The following is a 6795-nucleotide window of genomic DNA, read 5'->3' as shown; positions in this document are numbered from 1 at the left end:
TTGAAAAATGAACTATTTTTCTTTTGTTAATTTAGTTAATTGTAATGTTGTTACAATAGTACAATTTGTAATATTTTTAGATGAATTTGAGTTTTTGCTTAATTATCATTGTAATAGCTTATTTATGATTATTAGTTAATAGTTGCAATTTAGTAGTTTATAATTAATAATTTATATTATTGTAACTTATTTTTGTTATTTTTAATTTTGTATTTTTTTAGTTAAATTCTAAACCCAAAATGGCCCAAAAACAAGTTTTCCACTAGTTTTTGCACATTACATGTTTTTCTAGGCCATGGGCCTAGAAACGTGATTAGGCCAGCGACCAATTTATGCAGGCAAGGAGGCCAGACGGATGGGGTGTTTGTCCACGCACCCCGGTATCCCGCCCCCCATTTGCAAGAGTGGATTCCGAGGGGAAACTTCCAACCCCCACCCATAAGGGGAAGGGGGACGAGGAGGGGGCTACACTTCCCCGTAGGGGGTGGGTAGCACCCTTACCCGACGGGGATCCCGACAGGTTTTTTGTTTTTTATTTACTTAATGATTAAAGAAGTATTTTTTTAATAATATTGTAATTTTTTTAAAATATATATTTAAAAGTGTTAAAAAAATACATGAAAAAAAAAAGCATTGGCAACATCTCCAGTCGGGATCCCCCATGTGTGACTGTAGAGCAACTCAAACTCCAATTATACAAAGCTCGTGCAATCATTTTATAAAATATTAAAAAAATCACTTTTTCTAAAAGAGATCCAAAAAAAATAAAAAATTATGCGACGCCTGCACACCTTTATACCTAGTATTCCTCGGATAGAGTAACACAAGTGGCACTTCTAAACAATATATGCAGCTTCAATATCTATAAAAGTGACGTTTAGTCATACAGATCAAACTATCTCATTTCATCTCATTTTATATAATCATTACAACTTTTTCAAACTCACACACAAAATATAATAATCAATTCAACTTTTTTTAATTACAAAATAAAAATTATATTAAAATATTATATTCTAACAATATTTTATTCAACTTTTAACTTTTATCTCATCTCATATATGTAACCAAACAAGGCCTTAGCTCTTCCTTGGTATCTCGTGTCTTTCATTATCGCAAGAATTGAATCCAAAAGTGATTGGAGTTAGGGACATGAATGGCGTTTAACTTTTTCTAGTGATAGAAGTCCGTCGTCGGCATATACTATTTAGAGAGTAGAAAAAATAATAAAACCATTGATTGTTGTTGCATGAGAGTATTGAAGTTCAAAGAGCTAATTTATTTACTTAAAAAAGAGTATTGCACAACATTATTTTTATTAATGAACGCTAAGCAAGATATCACTGCTACAACAACAACAGAAAATAAATCTTCTTTCTGGTTCTAATTTTCTTTTTCTTTTGCTTTGGGTAGCAGAAAATCAATCGAGTATTTCTTCATGTATGCCTTTCCTGCCATCACTGGTGTCATTTTCTTAGGCCAAAAGCATCTCAACGACTTGTCTCATGCTGGGTCTTGCATCTTTTTCTTCCTCTGAACATTGCAGAGCAACCCCAATCAGAGTTTCCATCTTTCCTATGTCATATTTGCCTTCCAACCTTGGGTCTATGATCTCTTCAAGCCAGGACTTAGTTGAAGTCACCCTATTCTTCTTTTCCCTCACCCACGACACAAGCCTTTTATGTTGTGGCTCCCCTCCATTGTCTGTGGCATGGACACCCTTTGCTGCATCCTTTCCTGTCACCATCTCTAACACAACAATCCCGTAACTATAAACATCTACTTTTGAGATGATTGGAAGATTGAATAACCACTCTGGAGCCATGTATCCACGGGTTCCTCTCATCTTCGAGAAACTTGAATTATCTAGCTCTCCTCTGCTTTGTAGTTTGGACAGCCCAAAATCTGCCACCTTTGGTTTATAATAAGAGTCTAGGAATATGTTTTCAGGTTTTACGTCGCAATGTAAAACCCACTCCAAGCACTCTTCATGCAAATAAGACAGGCCTTTTGCAGTGCCCAAAGAAATTTCAAACCTTTTCTTCCAATCAAGTGAATTAGAAGAGAGGTTGTCTGCCAATGAACCATGCTCCATGTACTCAGACACCAAAAGCATGTGCTTTCCCTCGGCACAATAACCCCACATTTCTATCAAGTTCATGTGGTTAAGCCTACCAATGATGCTCACTTCTGCTAGAAACACATCTTCTCCTTGGTGAGCTTTGTAGAGTTGCTTGATTGCTGCAACTCGATTGTCTGCCAACACCCCTTTGTACACAATCCCTCCTGCACCTCTTCCAATCTCCTCAGTAAATCCCTTTGTGGCCTTCTTGAGCTCTGAATAGGTAAATTTTCTGAATCCTGTGATGGCAAGAAGATAGCCTTGCTTGTTTGCACTGGAACTTTTAGGGGTTCTAAACAAGAGAAGCCACACCAAAAAGATGCCCACAATTTCTAGTCCTCCTAATCCACATACAAACCAAAGCATGAATTTCAGTGTACCATTTACCCGGCTTTTTAAGTATGCTCTTTCGAGTAGCAAGGGACCTTCACTTGAACAATTTAAACGGATTTCGTCTACAAGATTGGCGTTGGAGGAGAGGAGATTATTTTTTGGCACTCTCAGATAGAAGCTTCCTTCAAAAGAAGGCAAACGATGTCCATTCATCAATAGAATCTTGGGGTAACAATTTGAATAACCAATAGTCGTGCCAAATGTATATCGGAATGCTTTGCACTCGGCCAATTCCAAACATAACTTCTTGCATTGATCAAGTGTATAATTGGGGTAGTTATTGTAATCATAACCATAGAAATCAAGATGGGATAGCCGCAAAAAATCAAACACGTTCTTCTCAAAAGAGATATCAAATTCGGGTTCACACCCTTGAGACCAATCGGTATGATTTATCATCTTATATCCTGGAAGGCACGAGCAATTTCTGCCTATACCCGGAACATAGCTGCATATACTGTTAGCCCCACAAACACCATGAATAATACAAGGTACCTGAAAGGCCTGCCATGAAACAACCCACATCTCGCCCTCCTCGTCCCAACTGTACAATCGAAGATTACCATCCGAATCAAGTGTCAATCTTCTATACAGCAATTGCCCGTAGTCGGCTGACGAAAATGTAAATTTATCGGAAGAACTAAAGTTCCCGAAGGAATCAAGCACTGCGATTCTACTGCTGTTGTACTCGAACCTTCCGGCTTGCCAGCTCAAAACCCATGGTTCAGGCCAGTAAATACTGGAAACTTTAGCCCCATCATAAAGAAGGCAGAGGACGTTATCATTATCGAAAAGAAGCTTGTAGAAGCCAGAGGAATAGTTGGTCTGGCTTCTCGAGGAGACAAGCTTAAGATATGGCGTCACAATGCACCTCCAAAAGCCTCATTTTTCGTCTGGACAGCAGTGTTGGGTAAGATTCTTACCACTGATAATCTAAGGAAAAGAAGGATTATCATTGCAGACTGGTGTTGTATGTGCAAAAGTGGAGAAGAGTCAGTCGATCACCTTCTGTTACATTGTGGGTTAGCAAGGACTTTATAGAACGAGGTGTTTGCTCACTCGGCAATGGTATGGGTGATGCCAAGAACGGTTGAGGCAGCATTGGCTAGTTGGCCAAGCATAAGAGGAAGGCGGCCGATTAAAGCTATGTGGAAGATGATTCCGATTTGCATCGTGTGGAGTTTGTGGCAGGAGCGCAATGAAAGGACATTTGAAGACCAAGAAAGATCTATAGAGGAGCTTAAACTTTTATTTTTTAGAACTCTTTGTAGTTGGGCCATAGCTGTTGATTTTAATGGTATGGCCCTTCGAGACTTTCTAACCTCTAATGCACCCACTTAGGTGGGGCATTAGAGTTGTAATTCAGGCGTTGCCCTTCTTTGATTAATAAAATTATTTATTTATCAAAAAAAATTACTGGGAAAGCAAGGTATCTGTGGGAAAGTCGAAACTTTCCCACAAATTTTCACCTCCCAAAGTTCGTAGGACAAGATTACCAATATCGTAAAGATGTAATTCTAAAGATGAGAGAGAAATAGTGTTTATCTCCCAGACGATGAACTCACTGGCGTCGGTTAAGACAAGATTACTAGTTCTGAGCAGGGAGAGCTTCAATTTCCTTCCGTTAACCGGTTGCTCTCGGTTGGCCATCCAGACAACGGTGCGGTCCTGAATCCTTGAGTTTCGGGAGGCGAACCATATGGCAAAGCAATAAGCATTGTCACCGACAGAGTTAAATCCAGCGGAGAACACTCCATTCGGCGAAGTCAAAACATCTTCCGGTTTCTCCCTGGAGAGAGACAAACCTTCGCTTAAAGTGTGATTTGTGGATGTCACCTGAGCAAACAAGGCCGAGAAGAGGATGAACAAGATCAGAGTACCCATGAACTTCATGGAATAGAAGCTCAAATGGAGAGGCGGGGTAGGAAAGATGCGTAGAGGAGTACACAGCAGGGAGAATGAACTTTGGCCCTTCACCCTTTACTTCTTGCTGTTTTTTGTTTTTTAATTCGTAATTGTTTGGATGGGTAAGAAAGTGCCGTGCACAAGTCGACAAAGCAATGACAGCGGCGCGCGTCCACATTCTCGTCGAGATGTCGGGGTTCAAATCTGGTTTGATAAAATTAAGAAATTTGTTTCTCTCGATGGCTTACACATGACGACATGGCTTCAAGAGACAACAAAAAATGACAAGGATGAGGTCGGTGGACACGAACTCCATATATACCGCGCATGTCTTCGGCATTGGCTCTTTTAAAAAAATAACGAGGGTTTTCATCTGGTGCTACTTGTGGCATTTAAAATTTGAGAAAAGAATAAAAAACGATATCAAAGATGTAAGAATATGTATCACAACAAGTACAAGTTTTGTTTTGACACAGATTACAAGTAGAATCACGTGATAAAGCTTTAGTGTTGTATGTCAACGCTTCAACGACTTTGGATACCCACAACTCCAAATCAATGCCCAAATTTTATTGCATAATCGCCAGCTTTCAACAATTTGTATGGAAGCAACCTCTAAATTAAAATCTCACAATGTTCACTATACTTTTATAAAAAATAAATAAATAAATAAAATTACTTTTTTTATTTTTTTCCTCCCTATTAAATTATCATTGAATAAATCAATTCCATGTAAAAGCATGGATAATGATACACTTACTATTCTTTTATTACTATTTTACCACTTATAGTGTATTTATTTTTTTATTATTTTCTTTTAAGTATTTTTTTAACATCTTTAGTCGTTAAGAAAAAATTTTAAAAATATATAATTTTAATGATAGTCACTTACTTAATCATTAAGTAAAAGAAAATTTAAAAAAAAAATTAAAAAATTAAAAAAAATAATAAAAGAGTGATAAAATAGTGATAAGATTATTATTATTCGTAAAAGTATTATTCCACTATTGAGGGAGACGGTCCATTCTATGTCATCTTTCCGGTGTATTAAATATTCCGATGCCCCGTTGTTTTCTTGGATTAGCTTTGCTCCAAGCATTTGAATAGTCGAAGACTCGAAGTGGTCTTTCCAAGGATCAGCTCTCTCTGAAGCCAAAACAGTACTTGCCCTTTCGGTTTTACTGTTAGACCCTTGAAAATTTAAAAGACAGACATGTACGAGGAAAGCAGCCTGTGGATTTTAGAGGGTTGAAACACCGTTTTTATAAGGGCACTCACGTTGAGTTTTGTAAAGCTCATTTTTATGTAAAGGATAAAGTTAGGGATCTCGTTGGGAGCTTCCGGCCCCAGTTTTTTTTTTTTTTTTTTTTTAATGATTAAGAAAATTTTGTTTAATATTATTATGAATTTTTATATATTTTTTTAAATATTTAAAAATATTAAAAAATGATATAAAAAAAAAAATTAAGCTTAGCGGGAGTCCTAGAAGTGGCTCTAGAAGGGCCCTTATGTAAAATTTGAACCAAACAGCTTAAAAGTGCATCTAACGGACTATGCATTTCATTTTTTGTCTCTTCTTATACTTTACCTCTCACAATAATCTTTCTTTTTGTACTTTTTGTTCCACAAAATATTAAAAAGATAATATTTAAAAAATATGAAGTAAAAATAGATAAGTTGATATATAATATATTGTAAAATCAGTATGTAAAATAGAAAAAATAGATTTTGATTATGTATTTTAAAATGAATAAGATGAATAATCCATTGAAAGTGCTCTAAGGAGCCAGGTAACCGCTGGGCGTAACACCCTTGGCCAAATTCAACTTTTTATTAATTTTTTCTTTTCATATTTTTTAAATATTTTTAAAAAATAAAAAAATATGTCAATACATTAAAAATAACTTCCTTAATCATTAAATAAAAAATTAAATTAAATTAAAAATATTGAGCGGTACAATGGAGGCAGCAGAAGAGTATTTTCCTTTTGTAAGTACTACTGTCTCAGTTATTTTTCAATCCTAGATGGTATTTTCTAGTTCGTAACTTTTCAAATCATTTTCTTCCCATGTATCTCTTCTGTCTCCGAGAATGATACAATGTAATTATTTATACTTACTGCATAAATTAGTGAATTCAATTCAAAGTTTCTTTAGTACAGGTTTGGGTATCAAACACTCTGCTTTCATGAGACTCAATACAAAACTGTGACAGTTGTTCTACATCCCTTAAACCCAAAAAAGAATCCTAGATGTTGCCAAGCTAGTCTTTAGACATTTTAAAAGAATTTTTTCTATCCAAATGATTGAAAGAATATTCAGTGGTGCATGCATAGCAATAACAAGCTACTGTTTGGCCTTCACTAGGATCTAGCC

General features: G+C 36.2%; 1 pseudogene; it reads right to left on the bottom strand.

Moving 5' to 3' along the window:
* Positions 1 to 1420: 1420 nt before the first annotated feature.
* Positions 1421 to 4588, bottom strand: LOC122298738 (annotated as a pseudogene).
* Positions 4589 to 6795: the final 2207 nt, after the last annotated feature.

Source organism: Carya illinoinensis, chromosome 16, assembly GCF_018687715.1.
Source record: "Carya illinoinensis cultivar Pawnee chromosome 16, C.illinoinensisPawnee_v1, whole genome shotgun sequence".
Classification (NCBI taxonomy): domain Eukaryota; kingdom Viridiplantae; phylum Streptophyta; class Magnoliopsida; order Fagales; family Juglandaceae; genus Carya; species Carya illinoinensis.
This window is presented reverse-complemented; position numbering and strand designations above follow the sequence as displayed.